This window comes from Prunus mume, linkage group LG7 (genome assembly GCF_029339155.1).
Source record: "Prunus mume cultivar Tortuosa linkage group LG7, ASM2933915v1, whole genome shotgun sequence".
NCBI lineage: Eukaryota > Viridiplantae > Streptophyta > Magnoliopsida > Rosales > Rosaceae > Prunus > Prunus mume.
The window spans coordinates 84,213-104,364 of NC_142704.1; the positions used below are offsets into that span (position 1 = coordinate 84,213).

The following is a 20,152-nucleotide window of genomic DNA, read 5'->3' on the forward strand; positions in this document are numbered from 1 at the left end:
GCATAGTTTTAGCATTGGGATTCCACTCAAAACTCACCAAATAACTCCTCCTACCATATTACGATGTTGACTAAGTTTTGGGTTCATTTCAATATCGATTGGCCGATGAAATTGGTCAGTGCAAATTCGTACGAAGTTCGTTCCGTAAAAGGAGTGGCTTGTGTATTGCTTAGTTTTAGCATTTGGATTTCACTCAAAACACACAAATTCATTCCTCCCACCATATTATGATGTTGCTCATGTTTTGGGCTCAATCCGATATCGATTGGACAAAGAAATTGGAGAATTCAAGTTCGTTCCGTAATTGGAGTGGTTGGTGTATTGCTTAGTTTTGACATTTGGATGTTACTCAAAACTCCCCAAATAACTCCTCCCACAATATTATGGGGTTGACCAAGTTTTGGACGCAATCAGATATCAATTGGCCAGTGAAATTATATACTACAAGTTCGTACGAAATTGGTTCCGTATATGGAGTGGTTGGTGTAATGCATAGTTTAGTGATTGGATTTCACTCAAATCTCACCCAATGAATCCTTCCACTTTATTATAGTGTTCCCCAAGTTTTGGGCTCAATCCGATCTCGATTGAACCAAAAAATTGCACAATTCAAGTTCGTACGAAGTGCATTCCGTAACTGGAGTGGTTGGTGTGTTGCATAGTTTTAGCGATTTTCAATCAAAATACACCAGTTCACCCCTCCCACCATATTACGATGTTGCCCAAGTTTTTGGCTAAATCCGATATCGATTAGCCAAAGAAAATGGACAATTCAAGTTCGCATGAAGTTCGTTCCATAAATAGCAATTGGATTCCACTCAAAACTCACCAAATAACTCATCCCACCATATTATGACGTTGCCCAAGTTTTGGACTCAATCTGATATCGATAGGACAAAGAAATTGGACACTTCAAGTTCGTATGAAGTTCGTTCCGTCAATAGAGTGGTTGGTGTATTGCAGAGTTTTAGCAATTGGATTTCACTTAAAACTCACTGAATGACTCCTCCCACCATATTATAATGTTTCCCAAGTTTTGGGCTCAATCCGATATCGCTTGAACAAAGAAATTGGACAATTCAAGTTCATACGAAGTTCGTTCTGTTAATGGAGTGGTTGGTATATTGCATAGTTATAGTGTTTGGATTTCACTTAAAACTCACCAAATAACTCCTTCCACCATATTATGATCTTGACCAAGTTTTGGGCTCAATCCGATATCGATTGGCCAATGAAATTGGACACTTCAAGTTCGTACGAATTTCGTTCCGTAACTGCTGTGGTTGGTGTGTTGCATAGTTTTTGGAATTGGGTTTCACTCAAAACACACCAATTCATTACTCCCACCATATTATGATGTTGGCCAAGTCTTGGGCTCAATTCGAAATAAATTGGTCAAAGAAATTGGTCACTTCAAGTTCGTACTAAGTTCATTATGTAAATGGAGTGGTTGTTGTATTGCATAGTTTTAGCATTTGGATTTCACTCAAAACTCGACAAATAACTCCTCCCACCATATTATGATGTTGACCAAGTTTTGGGCTCAATCCAATATCGATTGGCCAATGAAATTGACACTTCAACTTCGTACGAAGTTTGTTCCTTAAATAGAGTGGTTGTTTTATTGCATAATATTAGCAATTGGATTTCGTTGAAAACATACCAATTCACTCGTCCCACTATATTATAAAGTTACCCTTGTTTTGGCCTCAGTCCGATATCGATTGGCCAAAGAAATTGGACACTTCAAGTTCGTACGAAGTTTGTTCAGATAAATGGAGTGGTTGGTGTATTGTTTAGTTTTAGAGATTGGATTTCAAACAAACCACACCAAATGAATCCTCCCACCATATTATGATGTTGACCAAATTTTGGGCTCAATCCGATCTCGATTGAACCAAGAAATTGGACAAGTCAATTTCGTTCACAATTTGTTTCGTAAATGGAGTGGTTGGTGTATTGCATAGTTTTAGTGATTGGATTTCTGACAAGACCCGACCCGAATTCCACTTTAGAATCCAAGCAAAACCCTGTGCGTGTCTAAGCCAAGCTTCCTGCCTAGGTTCAGGACATCAATTGGAGCCACTTTTGTTCTTGCACCTACCCAAAAATGGTGAACTGGCAGGAATTTCAACTCGAAATTCGGCCAAATTTTGAGTTATAAATTGAACGACCTACGCTACAAATTGATCAAATCCTACCTAACCATCAACTAGAGCAAGAAAAGTAGGCTACAAACCGAATGATTTTTGGTCAGATTCTTGAATTTTCTGACGACAGGGCTGGAGGTTGGCAGTGGAGGAAGGTCGGGATAGGAAGCTGGGATGGTGGCGGTTCATTTGAGCCCGACCTCGTGGCTGGTGGCAACTCGTGACGATGATGGTGGCTTGAGGAAGAAACGACTGGAGGAAGAAAAATTGGGGAGGGGCTAGTTCGTTGGGAGAGAGAGAGCTTAAAAATCTGGTTTTTGGATAATTACAATTTTGCCCCTAGGAGTATTTTGATCCTAACTTCCTCGTTATATCTTCGATTCGAGCCCACTACATGTCTACGGACTCGTTTAGACGTGCTCCACGCAACGATACATTTGAAATTTGCAAATTCCTTCCTGATCAAAAAGTCAACTTTTAAACCTATTAAAATATTCTAGGGGAAAAATAGTATTTTACATGAATAAATTAACAACTAAAAATTGATTTAGGATCGAGTTGTTACAATTTCACTCAAGACAAACCAATTCACTCCTCTCACCATATTATGACGTTGCCCGATTTTGGGCTCAATCCGATATTGATTAGCCAAACAAATTAGACAATTGAAATTCATACGAAGTTCGTTCTATAAATGGAGTGGGTGGTGTATTGCATAGTTTTAGTGTTGGCTGCGCAAATCTCACGGCCTGGTGCTCGGGCTGAGGATGTGCGTTAACATGTGACGTCCTTCTTTTGGATGCGGTGCGGTTGTGCGCGGGCATGCCAGCACGATCTACCGTGTGTCGGGATGGTGATGAGGTTTAGGTAGAAGATGGTTAAATGATGCGCCTATTTTGAGTTCGACTCCTAATCAAACGATTGTGGCCGGCGAGAACTTATCTCGGCCGTCGGGTTCACGGCCTGAGCTACAGGGGCGTTTAGTGGTGGTGTTGGTGGCGGGTTTTAGGCGGTGCTCGGTGCGTTGCTCGAGAGCGACAGTGGTATGATATATGAGGTGAATGAGATGACAACAGAGATGATGCTTCGGCGCCTTGAAAATCAAGGGTCGTATGATATATTGATGAATGGATTTTCCTTACAATCTACCACTACTCCTAGGAAAGCAAATAAAGGTATTGAAAGTGCATTACAGGAAAATATAATATGCCTTGTTGGAGGCTTTTGGTTTGGTGTTTGAACCCTTTGCATGTAGTCTTGAGCTTAGTATTTATAGGGGTAGTCCTGGAGGGACAATCGAGGCTGAAAAGATCTGCGTGGTAGAGTCTAATCGGGGTAAGTGGGTCGTCAAATCAACATTTGGGATCGTGAAGCATGATGGTGTGACCCCCATAAATCTGGGTAAATCTCGGCCAACGCCTTGATCGTGGGTTCTGCCCCCTTGGCCGTGGGAACGCATTTAATGCCCTGGTCTGGTGGTTGGTGATCTGACCTCAAGTTGTAAGAATACATGTGAGAATGCTTGCGCCTAACCACTCTGATTTCCATCACCAAATCCTGACTTCAGGTCACTTCCCTTCTTCCCTCGTGCATTAAATACTCCTTGCAACTAGTGGGTTTGCTGCGATAGTTAGAGACATTACTTCATTAAATGGGGCGTGGGACCCTAAGGCCACGTGGCGATTTAACCACAGTATCTTGGCAGTGTCTTTGCCTTCGGCCGGCCCATAATACCGCGATCGCGAGGCGAGAGGATTCGCCTTTGCAGCTTTTCTTTTGTTTTGAGGAAGGCGAAATGCCTAACGAAATGTGGCCATTTCAGTTCATGAGTAGGTGCTAAAGCGAAAAAGGAGGTCCCTTCGGTCAGCTTACAACCGTGATTTATTAGGCACAAACATTGCCCTCACATCCTGGATTCTTGGTCGGCTTTGGCGAGGCCAAATGGATTCAAGGGATTGACCCTTGCCTCTGAAGTGATTGGCGGTGGCGCCTTAAATCGTGAGTCGGTCGGCGCATTAAATGCGCAAGCACGCGTCGTGCGAGCCATTATTGCCTTGATTCGCACGAGTCGTCGCCGTCGTCAATTGAAGCGATGGCCTTTGGGCTTGACACATCATCGCGTATTGAGCATGCTGTCAAACCGTTACGTCTCTCGAGAGGACCATGCCCTTTCGTTTCGAATTCTAGCGTCAATATAAAAGCCTATCCTTCTTCATTCCTTCCTTACGCTTTCAGAATTTTCAGACGCCCAAACTCTGCCAAACTATTCTCTCAATTCTTCAACCCTTTCGAACTTCACATTTCAGCACTCCACCTCTTTACTGCGATTATCCCTTTGTTAGTAACCAACGACTTGATCAGCTTCTTACTGCATTTCTCGAGAAAATTTACGAACTCTTGCCCTTTTACGAGTGTTCGATTCCTTTGTAGCTTCGTCTTCATCACCCTTTCTTGACTTTTTCCTTTAACACACCCTACTTCAATCTGTTTCAATGGCCTCCAAGCCTTTGTCTGCGCAATCCCACGGCCTGGTGCTCGGGCGAGGATATGCGTTAACACATACGTTCTTATTTTGGATGCGGTGCGGTTGTGCGAGGGCATGCCAGCACGGTCTACCGTGCGTCGAGATGGTGATGAGGTTTGGGTAGAAGATGGTTAAATGATGCGCCTGTTTCGAGTTTGACTCCTAATCAAGCGATTATGGCAAAAAAAGGAACGATCTCGGCCATCAGGTTCACGGCCTGAGCTACAAGGCCGTTTAGTTGTGGTGTTGGTGGCTGGCTTTTGGGCGGTGCTCCGGCACGTTGCTTAGAGAGCGACAGTCGTATGATATATGAGGTGAATGAGATGACAATAGAGATGGTGCTCCGACGCCTTGAAAATCAAGGGTCGTATGATATATTGATGAATGAATTTTCCTTACAATCTACCACTACTCCTAGGAAAGCAAATAAAGGTATTGAAAGTGCATTACAGGAAAATATAATTTGCTCTGTGGGAGGCTTTTAGTTTGGTGTTTGAACCCTTGAATGTAGTCTTGAGCTTAGTATTTATAGGGGGAGTCATGGAGGGACAATCGAGGCTGAAAAGATCTGCGTGGTGGAGCCTGATCGGGGCAAGTGGGTAGTCAAATCGGCATTTGGGATCGTGAAGCATGGTGATGTGACTCCCATGGATCCGGGTAAATCTCGGCCACCGTCCCGATCATGGGTTCTGCCCCCTTGGCCGTGGGAACACATTTAATGCCCTGGTATGGTGATTGGTGATCTGACCTTAAGTTGTAAGCATACTTGTGAGAATGTTTGTGCCTAACCACTCTAATTTCCATTACCAAATCCTGACTTCAGTCACTTCCCCTCTCCCCTCGTGCATTAAATGCTTCTTGTGACTAGTGGGCTTACTGCGATAGTCAGAGGCATTACTTCATTAAATGGGGCGTGGGACCACGAGGCCACGTGGTGATTTGACCACGAGTATCTTGGTGCGTGTCTTTTCACGGCCTCCGGCTTCACCCATATCTGCGATCGCGGGCCGAGAGGATTCGCCTTTGCAGCTTTTCTTTTGTTTTGAAGGCGAAGGCCTAACAGCGTGGCGTTCAGTTCATGAGTAGGTGCTAGGGCGAGAGGAGGTCTCTTGGTCGATTTATGACCGTGATTTATTAGGCACAAACAAGCACCTCTACATCATTGAAGCTTGGTCCCAAGTCTTCAGGCAGGTTCGAAGACATTTGCCAAGACATCGAGGCTCAGATCCTACCCAACATCGTCATGCCCTGGGCGATGATGACGGCGCTGCCACGATTCCTGCGTCCTTGGCCCCTCTGTAGATGGCGGGATGCCAGAGAGGCTGGTGGCTCATTTGAAGAACAATCTGGTGGACCTCTCGGCCTTTGGCGGAGGGGACTTCCAGATTGGAATGTCGCCAGGCCGCAGCCCTAATGGCTAACCTCGACCCCAGACTAGGAAAAATGGTTGCTGAGGATGGAGCACTTCTTCGGCCAGCAATGGAAGGATCAAGGCATCTACCACTTGATCACGCTGCTCAATCGGCCACTCGTCATGGACTGGTCTCTCTTGGCCGTGGCCCTATGCTTCTGGTCGTCGGCCATAAACACTATGAACCTCCGGTTTGGCATGATGACGCCGACCGTTCTAGACATGGCCGCCCTATTCGGCCTCTCCCTTCTTGGCGTGGAAGTAAACGCCGCTCTGTCGCCCGAGGTGAAGGGAGTTTTAAGGCCGCATGGCCTATGGTCGCCAAGCTTGCTAGGAGTAAGGTGAAGCATGGCCTCAGACTACCGTTTCATCCTTGGGTACAGATGATGTTGGCCAAGTTGGGGTATCTTGCCGGGGCAATACAATTCCAACTTTTGGCTGCATGGAGTTTATATTGCTTGGTGGTTGGTTGGGTTGGGGGAGCCAATATTTGAGCAGTTTATGTACTTGTATTCGATCTCCAAGCAACAGGGAACCTTTGGCTGGGTACAAGTCAATTGCTGGAAGGCAAAGGAGATAGGTTATTTTATTGGGCATAAGCCGAGTACGCAGAAGTCTTGGCGGAACAGATGGTGCTTAGCCTATGGTGATTGGGAGTGTCCTCCAGGGAAGACCATCTCCAGACACATTCCAACCCACTTCCAGTCTATAGGTCCTTAGCCTCATCCCTTAAGACTAGTTATTTTGTAGTGTTTTTACTTGTGCTCTGACTCTTGGGTCTTCATTTTTTGCTTGTGCAAGTATAAATGGCTAAGTTGATATCTAAACTGTGGTGCAGGTTCGGTGAAGTGGGGACCGATCTCCAAGGAGCGAGAAGGCGAGGTTGTGAGTGAGGTCATTGTTGTCGAGACCAGCGTGGCGCAAAAACTTAGTCACCTGAAGAGCTGCGAGTCGGACTCTTGCAAGGGAGTAAGTACAGGTCACTGTTGTTGTTTGTCTTATGATTCTTGTTGTGGTTGAAACGGACTTGGCTTTTGATGTGCAGTGAGGTATCATAAAGGGAAGCCTGAGCGTGGCCATGGATCTTGATGATCCGAGATGCAGAAATGGTTGAGAGTCTCGGGCCAAGAGGGTGGAGAAGGGAGGTGCTTAGCGATCTTAAGGCGTCCCAGAGATGATGAAGGCACTGGTTGCGATGTGTTGGGAAAGAAGAGAGCTGGAGGAAGCTCATCGGGCGTGATAGGGCAGGCGAGGCTTCCTCCTTTTGACTGCATGGCGCCACTTGAAGCTCCCCTTTGGTATGGATGATGTTTACGCCTAGGGGGTGGAGAAGGTGGACTTCTCTGGGCTGCATCGGCAAAAGAAGGAGGTGAACTTGGCCATGCATTGGCAGGAGGTTCTTTTGGTGAACGTCTTCCTGGAAGGCGTGAAGAGTGACCCAGAGGTTTTGGCGAGGACCCGGCTACCTCCTATGCAAATCGGGCCCAAAGGACGCTCCTTACCCAGGCCTATGTAAGTTGTCATACTTTAAGAATTTGTTTATATGATTCAAATTTTCCTTTGATTGATCATGCGTTGTGTTGCAGGCTTATGGCGAGATGTACGTGAATATGGCCAAGGCAGATAAGGAGATCTAGAGGTTGAAGAGGCGCAATGAGATGGCCAAGGATAAGATAGCGGAGGCGCAGGAGGCCATCCAAGAAAAGAACACCTAGTGCTGCAGAAAGCGGCGATGGCCAAGAAGATGGAAGAGCTTGAAGCGGTCGAGGGCCGAGGAGGTAGCTGCTGCTCGAGTCGAGCGATCGAGTCATTTCGAGGTTCGGAGGGTGAGGAGCTACATCATGGATCAAATGATGGCGATGCAGTTGCGTTGGGAGGAGAGGGTGGCGATGTTCAACCCTTAGGTGGAGATTAACTTTGACATGAGTGGCGAGCCTCCTTCATCTAGTCCCACCATTGATGCGCTCGAGCGAGCGAGCCGGCCACCACGGACGCTCTATCTACCGAGTCCTAAAGGCATTGCCTTCTATATGTATTCTAGCTTTTTAGTTTAAACACTTGATGTTTATTTGCTTATGTATGAACATTTTGCCTTGCCTGGGGCAAGGTTACCTTGATTTGCTATGATACTTGTTGTCATTTGATATCAATTGTGCTTAGCAAAATGAGAACCATGTGATTGATGAGAATGAGCCAAGGTCGGGCGTTCATTTAATATGTGCCGGAAGGCAAAAGTACAAGAATTGGTTGAGTCAAGGCTCGAGACCAAAGTCTAAGAAAACATAATGTCCTAAGCTCTAGGTATGTTTACTTATAGTAGTACTTGAGGTGATCAGCATTCCAAGGATGAGGCAAGGTCTTTCCCTTGGTATCATGAAGCTGATAAGTGCCAGGGCGGCAGACTTTGGTAACCTCATAAGGACCTTCCCATGTTAGGCCCAAGGTACCTTCAGTGGGATTCTTGGTGGCCAAGGAAACCTTGCACACGACCTAGTCCCCAAGTTTGAAAGCACGGGGCTTGACTCGGGAGTCGTAGTACTTAGCGATCGTTGTTAAACGCAACATTGCGCATGTTGGATTGGTCACGAAGCTCGTCAATGAAGTCGAGGTTTAGGGCTAGCTGCTCGTCATTGGCTTCGGCCTCATAAGTGGAGGTTCGGTATGTGGGCTGGCCAATCTCCACTGGTGCCACGGCTTGTACCAAAGGAAAGGGAGAACAGTGTTTCTCCCATTGAGTCTGAGAAGGTGGTGCGTTAGGACAGAGAACCTCTGGGAGTAGCTCTGGCCAGCAACCCTTAGCTTTGTCAAGCTTGGTTTTTAGAGTTCTCTTGATGATCTTGTTCATGGCTTCCACCTGGCCATTAGATTGAAGATGGGCTGGGGAGTGAAGCAAAGCTTTATCTTGAGGTTGGAACAAAATTACTTGAACTTGGCATTGTCAAATTGTCGGCCGTTGTCCGTGACAATGGTGTTGGGGATGCCGAAGCGACATACAATATTTTGCGGACAAAGCGTCTCAATGCGACTGCGTGATGGTGGCTAAGGCCTCGGCTTCAGCCCACTTAGTGAAGTAGTCGGCGGCCACGGCGGCGTGCTTGACCTGGCTCTTGCCCTCAGGCATAGGTCTAATGAGGTCAAGTCCCCATTGTGTGAATGGCCAAGGACTGACCATGGCTGCCAATGGCTCAGGTGGGAGTTGAGGATATTGGCAAATCGCGACACTTATCGCATACGGGTGAAGGTCGGACATCGGTGTGAAGTGATGGCCAAAGTATCCTGCGAATGACCTTGTGTGCTAGGGAGCGAGCGCCTGAGTGGTTGCCACAGATGCCCTCATGAATCTCCCTTAGGGCGTAGGTACCTTCCTCAGGGTCGAGCACCGAAGGTAGGGGAGGCTGGCCGCGCTTGTATAAGGCGCCATTTATGATCAAGTATCAAGCGGAAAGATAGCAAACACTCCGCGCTTCAGCAAGATCGAAGGTAATGCAGTTACGCAGAAGCTGAGTGATAGGGTCCATCCATGTAGGGCTGTGATCGATGACACGGATGAGTGGTGCCCGTGTGCTGGGTTGGTCCAAGAACTCGATGTGGATGTTGCGACCTATGCCCTGCTCCATCGCCGAGGCTAGCCTTGCCAATGCATCGGCATGGCTGTTCTCAGAGCGTGGCACGGCCTATGAGATAAGCATTGAAAGTTGTGCGGATGACGGGTATGTTGGAGATGGCTGTCATAGAGACGTCCTTGGCCATGAAGTCCGGGTTGACTTGGTGGACAACAAGCTGCGAGTCGCTGAATATTTGGATTTGCTTGGCATCCATCTCTTTGGCTAGCGAAGGCCGGCTAAGTGCTTGGTATTCGGCCTCATTGTTGGAGGCGTGGAATTTGAAGCGGAGGGCGTACTCAAGGACAACCTTATGCAGGGAGATGAGAGCGAGGCCAGCTCCACATCCACAGGCATTGGAATAGCCATTTACATACAAGGTTCATAAGGGCTAAGTCAAGTCTAGGGTGCGTTCTGGCGACGTGGACTGGCTTGAGGTAGGAGTAGGCTCGATTGTAATCTGTGAACTGGCCACAATATGGGGTTGGTGGTTGGATATGAAGTCAGCCACGGCTTGACCCTTTGCGGCTTGGCGGGGTTTGTAGTGGATATCAAACTCGCCAAGTTTAATGGCCCACTTAACTAACCTCCCGAAGTCTCAGCCACGCAACACTTTCGGAATGGTTGGTTGGTTAAGACATGGATGGTATGAGCTTGAAAGTATGGTCGGAGGCGTCTAGCCAAAACCACCAGGGCGAAAGCAAGTTTCTCAATGTCGGGTATCGAACCTCCGCATCTTGCAATCTTTTGCTCACATAGTGGACCGGATGCTCAGCACCTTCGTGTGGTCGAATAAGCACAGAGCTAACCGTTGTGGCCGAGACAAAGAGATAGATGGTGAAGGCGTCCCCAAACTCGAGGTTTGACAATAAAGGGCTCGGCTCATGTATGCCTTGAGTTCGCGAAGGCTGGTCACATTCGGCATTCGGTAATGCCGCGCTTGCTACCCTTAAGTGCCTTGAAGAATGGGGCAACGATCAGTGGCCTTATAGATAAATCTGGTCGAAGGCTGCGACACGCCCGGTAAGGCTCTGAATGTCCTTGATCTTGGGTATCGCCATGTCCAAGATAGCTTGGATCTTCTCTGGGTTGGCCTCAATACCTCTTTGGCTGATCATGAAGCCAAGGAATTTGCCTGAGGCCACCCCAAATGCACACTTGGTGGGGTTGAGCCGCATCCTATACTGCTTCAAAATGGTGAACATGGCAGAGAGGTTGGAGATGTGCTGGTCAGCAGTGCGACTCTTGACCAGCATGTCATCAACATAAACCTCCATGGTGTTGCCAATTAGTGGAGTGAAGATGCTTTGTTCACGACACGATACATAGCCCCGGCGTTGTTGAGGCCGAAGGGCATGACTTTGTAGCATAAAGGCCACGATTAGTGATAAGGGGCGTATGAGCTTGGTTCTCGAGGGTGTATGAAGATCTTGTTGTACCCTTAGTAAGCATCCATGAAGTGAGAAGGCGTGGTCATTTGGCGTCAACTAGCTCAATACGGGTAGGGAAACTATCTTCTGGGCAGGCCCGGTTGAGGTTTGTGTAGTCTACACACATGCGCCAGCCCTTCCTTGGTTTATGTACCATTACCACATTGGCTAGCCATGTGGGATAATCCACCTCCTTGATGAATCCAATGGTGCTCAGGTTTATCCACCTCAGCCTTCATGGCCTCATACCACTCTGGGTCATAAGCACGATGTTTACGCGAACGGGTCGGACGGCAGGATTAATCTTAGCTTATGGGAGATGACATTAGGTGATATGCCCGGCATGTCGTTATAAGACCAAGCAAAGACTTCAGACTTGAGGCGGAGGAAAGCAACAAGATCAGGCGAAGCTCTTGTGAGAGGGAGGTGTCGATCGACTGTCGATCAGAGATGTCCTCATGGAAAATGACCGATTCGAGGTCCTCCAGTGTTCAGTTGGGTGCGATTCCTCCTAGGGTCTTCAAGGCGCTCGATCACCGTTCTCTGTGGATCGACCTAGTATTTACATAAGCTATACTATAAACGGTTTGTGCACTTGCGAGAATTAACGTTGCTGTTTTTAATAACTCATTTTAGTTGTTAGGAATTGAATAAACAGAAGTTCGTTCAGAAATGGAGCCGTTGGTGTATTGCATAGTTCTAGAGATTGGATTTCATTCACAACACGCCAAATGACTTCTCCCGCCATATTATGGTGTTTCCCAAGTTTTGGACTCCATCCAGTATCGATTGGTCTACGAAATTGGACAATTCTGGTTCGTACGAAGTTCGTTCAGAAATGGAGTCGTTGGTGTATTGCATAGTTCGAGAGATTGGATTTCACCCAAAACAGACCAAAGAATCCTCCCACCATATTATAATGTTCCCCAAGTTTTGGACTCAATCCGATATCAATTGGTCCACGAAATTGGACAATTCCGTCTGAAGTTCATTCAGAAATGGAGTCGTTGGTGTATTGCATAGTTCTATAGATTGGATTTCATTCACAACACGCCAAATGACTTCTCCCACCATATTATGGTGTTTCTCAAGTTTTGGACTCCATCCAGTATCGATTGGTCTACGAAATTGGACAATTCGGTTAAATGCGGTTAGTTCGAAATGGAGTCGTTGGCGTATTGCATAGTTCGAGAGATTGGATTTCACCCAAAACAGACCAAAGGACTCCTCCCACCATATTATAATGTGCCCCAAGTTTTGGACTCAATCCGATATCAATTGGTCCACGAAATTGGACAATTCTGGTTCAAATTTCGCTCGAAACGGAGTCGTTGGTGTATTGCATAGTTCTAGAGATCGGATTTCATTCACAACACACCAAATGACTTCTCCCAACATATTATGGTGTTTCCCAAATTTGGGACTCAAATCGAAATCGATTTGTCCACGAAATTGGACAATTCTGTTCGTGCAATTTCGTTGAAATGGAGTCGTTGGTGTATTGCATAGTTCTGGAGATTGGATTTCACTCAAAACACACCAAATGACTCCTCCCACCATATTATGATGTTACCCAAGTTTTGGACTCAATCCGATATCGACTGGTCCACGAAATTAGAACAGATTACTGGTTCGTACGAAGTTCGTTCATAAATGGAGTCGTTGGTGTATTGCATAGTTCTAGAGATTGGATCACCAAATGAGTTCTCAAACCATATTATGGTGTTTCCCAAGTTTTGCACTCCATCCGGTATCGATTGGTCAACGAATTTCGGCAATTAGGTCTGAAGTTCGTTCGAAATGGAGTCGTTGGTGTATTGCATAGTTCTAGAGATTGGATTTCACTCAAAACACACCAAATGACTCCTCCCACCATATTATAATGTTCCCCAAGTTTTGGACTCAATCCGATATCGATTGGTCCAAGAAATTGGGCAATTCAGGTTCATCGAAGTTCGTTCAGAAATAGAGTCGTTGGTGTATTGCATAGTTCTAGAGATTGGATTTCACTCAAAGCACACCAAATGACTCCTCCCACCATATTATGATGTTCCCCAAGTTTTGGGCTCAATCCGATATAGATTAGTCCACGAAATTGGACAATTCTGGTTCGCACGAAGTTCGTTCAGAAATAGAGTCGTTGGTGTATTGCATAGTTCTAGAGATTGGATTTCACATAAACATACCAAATGACTCCCACCATATTATGATGTTCCCCAAGTTTTGGACTCAATCCGATATCGATTGATCCACGAAATTGGACAATTCTAGTTCGTACGAAGTTCGTTCAGAAATGGAGTCATTGGTGTATTGCATAGTTCTAGAGATTGGATTTCACTCAAAACATACCAAAGGACTCCGCCCACCATATTATAATGTTCCGCAAGTTTTGGACTTAATCCGATATCAATTGGTCCACGAAATTGGACAGTTCTGGTTCGTACGAAGTTCGTTCAGAAATGGAGTCGTTGGTGTATTGCATAGTTCCAGAAACACACCAAATGACTCCTCCCACCATATTATGATGTTCCCCAAGTTTTGGGCACAATCCGATATAGATTAGTCCACGAAATTGGACAATTCTGGTTCGTCACGAAGTTCATTCAGAAATGGAGTCGTTGGTGTATTGCATAGTTCTAGAGATTGGATTTCATTCACAACACGCCAAATGACTTCTCCCACCATATTATGATGTTCCCCAAGTTTTGGGCTCAATCCGATATAGATTAGTCCAAGAAATTGGACAATTCAGTTCGCACGGTTCGTTCGAAATAGAGTCGTTGGTGTGTTGCATAGTTCTAGAGATTGGATTTCCCTCAAAACACACCAAATGACTCCTCCCACCATATTATAATGTTCCCCAAGTTTTGGACTCAATCCGATATCGATTGGTCCAAGAAATTGCGCAATTCGGGTTCACACGAAGTTCGTTCAGAAATGAAGTCGTTGGTGTATTGCATAGTTCTAGAGATTGGATTTCACTCAAAGCACACCAAATGACTCCTCCCACCATATTATGATGTTCCCCAAGTTTTGGGCTCAATCCGATATAGATTAGTCCACGAAATTGGACAATTCTAGTTCGCACGAAGTTCGTTCAGAAATAGAGTCGTTGGTGTATTACATAGTTTTAGAGATTGGATTTCACGCAAAACATACCAAATGACTCCCACCATATTATGATGTCCCCCAAGTTTTGGACTCAATCCGATATCGATTGATCCACAAAATTGGACAGTTCTAGTTACGAATGTTCGTTCAGAAATGGAGTCATTGGTGTATTGCATAGTTCTAGAGATTGGATTTCACTCAAAACATACCAAAGGACTCCACCCACCATATTATAATGTTCCGCAAGTTTTGGACTCAATCCGATATCGATTGCGAAATTGGACAGTTCGGTTCGAAGTTCGTTCGAAATAGAGTCGTTGGTGTATTGCATAGTTCCAGAAACACACCAAATGACTCCTCCCACCATATTATGATGTTCCCCAAGTTTTGGGCACAATCCGATATAGATTAGTCCACGAAATTGGACAATTCAGTTCGTCGAGTTCGTTCGAAATGGAGTCGTTTAGCATAGTTCTAGAGATTGGATTTCATTCACAACACGCCAAATGACTTCTCCCACCATATTATGGTGTTTCCCAAGTTTTGGACTCCATCCAGTATCGATTGGTCTACCAAATTGGACAATTCTGGTTCGTACGAGTTCGTTCGAAATGGAGTCGTTGGTGTATTGCACAGTTCGAGAGATTGGATTTCACCCAAAACAGACCAAAGAATCCTCCCACCATATTATAACGTTCCCCAAGTTTTGGACTCAATCCGATATCAATTGGTCCACGAAATTGGACAATTCTGGTTCGTACGAAGTTCGTTTAGAAATGGAGTCATTGGTGTATTGCATAGTTCTGGAGATTGGATTTCACTGAAAACACACCAAATGACTCCTCCCACTATATCATGATGTTCCCCAAGTTTTGGGCACAATCCGATATAGATTAGTCCACGAAATTGGACAATTCTAGTTCGTACGAAGTTCGTTCAGAAATGGAGTCATTGGTGTATTGCATAGTTCTAGATATTGGATTTCATTCACAACACGCCAAATGACTTCTCCCACCATATTATGTTGTTCCCCAAGTTTTGGGCTCAATTCGATATCGATTAGTCCACGAAATTAGACAATTCAGTTCGTAGGAACTTCGCTCGAAACGGAGTCGTTGGGGTATTGCATAGTTCTAGAGATCGGATTTCATTCACAACACACCAAATGACTTCTCCCACCATATTATGGTGTTTCCCAAATTTGGGACTCAAATCGATATAGATTAGTCCACGAAATTGGGCAATTCGTTCAAGTTCGTTCAGAAATGGAGTCGTTGGTGTATTGCATAGTTCTAGAGATTGGATTTCATTCACAACACGCCAAATGACTTCTCCCACCATATTATGATGTTCCCCAAGTTTTGGGCTCAATCCGATATAGATTAGTCCAAGAAATTGGACAATTCTGTTCGCACGAGTTCGTTCAGAAATAGAGTCGTTGGTATATTGCATAGTTCTAGAGATTGGATTTCACTCAAAACACACCAAATGACTCCCACCATATTATGATGTTCCCCAAGTTTTGGACTCAATCCGATATCGATTGATCCACGAAATTGGACAGTTCAGTTGTACGAAGTTCGCTCGAAACAGTCGTTGGTGTATTGCATAGTTCTAGAAATCGGATTTCATTCACAACACACCAATGGCTTCTCCCACCATATTATGGTGTTTCCCAAATTTGGGACTCAAATCGATATCGATTTGTTCACGAAATGGACAATTCAAATTGACAGTTCGGTCAGAAATGGAGTCGTTGGTGTATTGCATAGTTCTAGAGATTGGATTTCACTCAAAACACACCAAATGACTTCTCCCACCGTATTATGATGTTACCCAAGTTTTGGACTCAATCCGATATCGATTGGTCCACGAAATTGGACAGTTCGTTCGAAGTTCGTTCGAAATGGAGTCGTTGGTGTATTGCATAGTTCTAGAGATTTGATCACCAAATGACTTCTCAAACCATATTATGGTGTTTCCCAAGTTTTCGACTCCATCCGGTACGATTGGTCCACGAATTTCGACAATTCGGTTACGAAGTTCGTTCAGAAATGGAGTCGTTGGTGTATTGTATAGTTCTAGAGATTGGATTTCACACAAAACACACCAAATGACTCCTCCCACCATATTATAATGTTCCACAAGTTTTGGACTCAATCCGATATCGATTGGTCCAAGAAATTGGACAATTCTAGTTCATACGAAGTTCGTTCAGAGATGGAGTCGTTGGTGTATTGCATAGTTCTAGAGATTGGATTTCACTCAAAGCACACCAAATGACTCCTCCCACCATATTATGATGTTCCCCATGTTTTGGGCTCAGTCCGATATAGATTAGTCCACGAAATTGGACAATTCTGGTTCGCACGGTTCGTTCGAAATGGAGTCGTTGGTGTATTGCATAGTTCTAGAGATTGGATTTCACTCAAAACACACCAAATGACTCCCACCATATTATGATGTTCCCTAAGTTTTGGACTCAATCCGATATCGATTGGTCAACGAAATTGGACAGTTACGGTTCGTGAAGTTCGTTCAGAAATGGAGTCATTGGTGTATTGCATAGTTCTAGAGATTGGATTTCACTCAAAACATACCAAAGGACTCCTCCCATCATATTATGATGTTCCCCAAGTGTTGGACTCAATCCGATATCGATTGCCCCATGAAATTGGACAATTCAGGTTCGTACGAAGTTCATTCCATAATGGAATTGTTGGTGTGTTGCATAGTTTTAGCCATTGGATTTCACCCAAAACTCACGAAATGACTCCTCCCACCATATTATTATGTTGCCCAAGTTTTGGACTCAATCCGATATCGATTGATCCTTGAAAATGGACAATTCAGGTTCGTACGAAGTTCTTTAAAAAATGGAGTGGTTGGTGTATTGCATAGTTTTAGCGATTGGATTTCACTCAAAACTTGCCGAATAACTCCTCCCACAGTTTTATAATGTTGCCTAAGATTTGGCCTCAATCCGATCTCAATTGGACCTTGAAATTGGACAATTCAAGTTCGCACGAAGTTCATTCTGTAAATGGAATGGTTGGTGTATTGCACAGTTTTGGGGATTGGATTTCACTCCAAACTCACTGAATGACTGCTCCAACCATATTATAATGTTGCCCAACTTTTGGGCTCAATCTGATCTTGATTGAACTAAGAAATTAGACAGTCCAACTTCGTATGCATTTCATTCCGTTAATGGAGTGGTTGGTGTTTTGCATAGTTTTAGCGATTAGAGTTCACTCAAAACACACCAAATTACTCCTCCCACCATTTTATGATGTTGACCATGTTTTGGGCTCAATTCGATATTGATTCAACCAAGTAATTGGACAATTCAAGTTCGTACGAACTTCGTTCCGTAAATAGAGTGGTTGGTTTATTGCAAAGTTTTTGTAATTGGATTTCACTCAAGACACACCAATTCACTCCTCCTACTATATTATGACGTTGCACATGTTTTCGCCCCAATCAGATATCGATTGGCTAAAGAAATCGGACTACTCAAGTTCATACCAAATTCAATCCGTAAATGGAGTGGTTGGTGTATTACATAGTTTTTGCGATTGGATTTCACTCAAAACACACAAATTCACTCCTCCCACCATATTATAATGTTGCCCATGTTTTAGGCTCAATCCGACATCAATTGGCCAAAGAAGTTGGACAATTTAAGTACGTACGAAGTTCGTTCCGTAAATAGAGTGGTTGGTGTATTTCATAGTTTTAGCAATTAGATTTCACTCAAAACTCACCAAATGACTCCTTCCACCATATTATTATGTTGACCAAGGTTTGGGCTTAATCCAACGTACAAAGTTTTTTCCGCAAATGGAGTGGCTGGTGTATTGCATACTTTTAGGGATTGGATTTCACTCAAAACTCACCAATTCACTCCTCCCGCCATATTACGACGTTGCCATTGTTTTGGGTTCAATCCGATATCACTTGCTCAAAGAAATTGGACAATTCAAGTTCGTACGAACTTCGTTCCGTAAATGGAATGGGGTGTGTATTGCATAGTTTTGTCTATTGGATTTCACTCAAAACTCACCGATGGACTCCACCCACCATATATTAATGTTACCTAAGTTTTGGGCTCAATCCGATCTCGATTGAACCAAAAAGTTGGACAATTCAAGTTCATTCACGGTTCGTTTTGTAAATAGAGTGTCTGTTGTATTACATAGTTTTAGCGATTGGATTTCACTCAAAAAGCACCAATTCACTCCTCTCACCATATTATAATGTTTCCCAAGTTTTGGGCTAAATCCGACCTCAATTGAACCAAGAAATTGGACAATTCAAGTTCGTTCGCAGTTCGTTCCGTAATTGGAGTGGTTGGTGTATTGCATAGTTTTAGGGATTGAATTTCACTGAAAACACAAAATTCACTCCTCCCAGCACATTATGATGTTGCCCATGTTTTGGGCACTATCCGATATTGATGGGCTAAAGAAATTGGACTATTCAAGTTCATAAGAAGTGCGTTCTGTAATTGTAGTAGTTGGTGTATTGCACAGTTTTAGCAATTGCAGTTCACTCAAAATTCAACGAATGATTCGTCCCACCGTATTATAATGTTGCCGAAGTTTTGGCCTTAATCCGATCTCGATTGGACCAAGAAATTGGACAATTCAAGTTCATACGATGTTCGTTATGGAAATGGAGTTGCTGGTGCATTGCATAGTTTTGGCGATTGGATTTCACTTAAAACTCACCGAATGATTCTTCCCACTATATTATAATGTTGCCTAAGTTTTGGCCTCAATCTGATCTCGATTGGACCAAAAAATTGGACAATTCAAGTTGGTACGAAATTCGTTACGTAAATGGAGTGGTTAGAGTATTGCATAGTTTTAAAGATTCGATTTCACCCAAAACTAACCAAATGACTCCTCCTACCGTATTATGATGTTGACCAAGTTTTGGGGTCAATCCAATATCAATTGGCCAATGAAATTGGGCAGTTTAAATTTTGGGCTCAATCCGATAAATATTCACCAAAGATATTGGACATAGACATTCAAACGAAGTTCGTTCTGTAATTGGAGTGGTTGGTGTATTCCATAGTTTTAGCGATTGGATTTCACTCAAAACTCTCCGAATGACCCCTCACACCGTATTATGATGTTGCCCAAGTTTTAGGCTCAATCCGATATCGATTGGCCAATGAAATTAAACAATTCAAGTTAGTACGAAGTTCGTTCTTTAAATGAAGTGGTTTGAGAATTGCATAGTTCTAGTGGATGAATTTCCCTCAAAACTCACCGAACGATTCTTCCCAATGTATTATGATGTTGACCAGGTTTTGGGCTCAATCCGATATTGATTGGCCGATGAAATTGGACACTTCAAGTTCATACGAAGTTCATTCCGTAAATGGAGTGGTTGGTGTATTGCATAGTTTTAGAGATTGGATTTCACTCAAAACTCACCAATTCACTCTTTCCACCATACTATGACTTTGGCTGTGTTTTGGGCTCAATCCGATTTCGATTGGCCAAGGAAATTGGACAATTCAAGTTCGTAAGAAGTTAGTTATGTAAATGGAGTGGTTGGTGTATTGCATAGTTTTTTAAATTGGATTTCACTCAAAACTTACCAAATGACTCCTCCCACCATATTATGATGTTGACCAATTTTGTGGCTCAATCCAATATCGATTGGCTAATGAAATTGGACACTTGACGGTCGTATGAAGTTTGTTTCGTAAACAGAGTGATTAGTGTATTGCATAGTTTTAGTGATTGGATTTCACTCAAAATACACCAATTCACTCCTCCCATCATACAATGACGTTGCCCATGTCTCGGGCTCTATCCGATTTCATTTGGCAAAAGAAATTGGACACGTCAAGGTCGTACGAAGTTCGTTCCATAAATAGAGTGATTAGTGTATTTCGTAGTTTT

At 44.1% G+C, this 20,152-nt stretch overlaps 1 pseudogene; it reads left to right on the plus strand.

Moving 5' to 3' along the window:
- Positions 1-7,139: 7,139 nt before the first annotated feature.
- LOC148915130 (uncharacterized) lies at positions 7,140-7,722 on the plus strand (annotated as a pseudogene).
- The last annotated feature ends 12,430 nt before the right edge of the window (positions 7,723-20,152 follow it).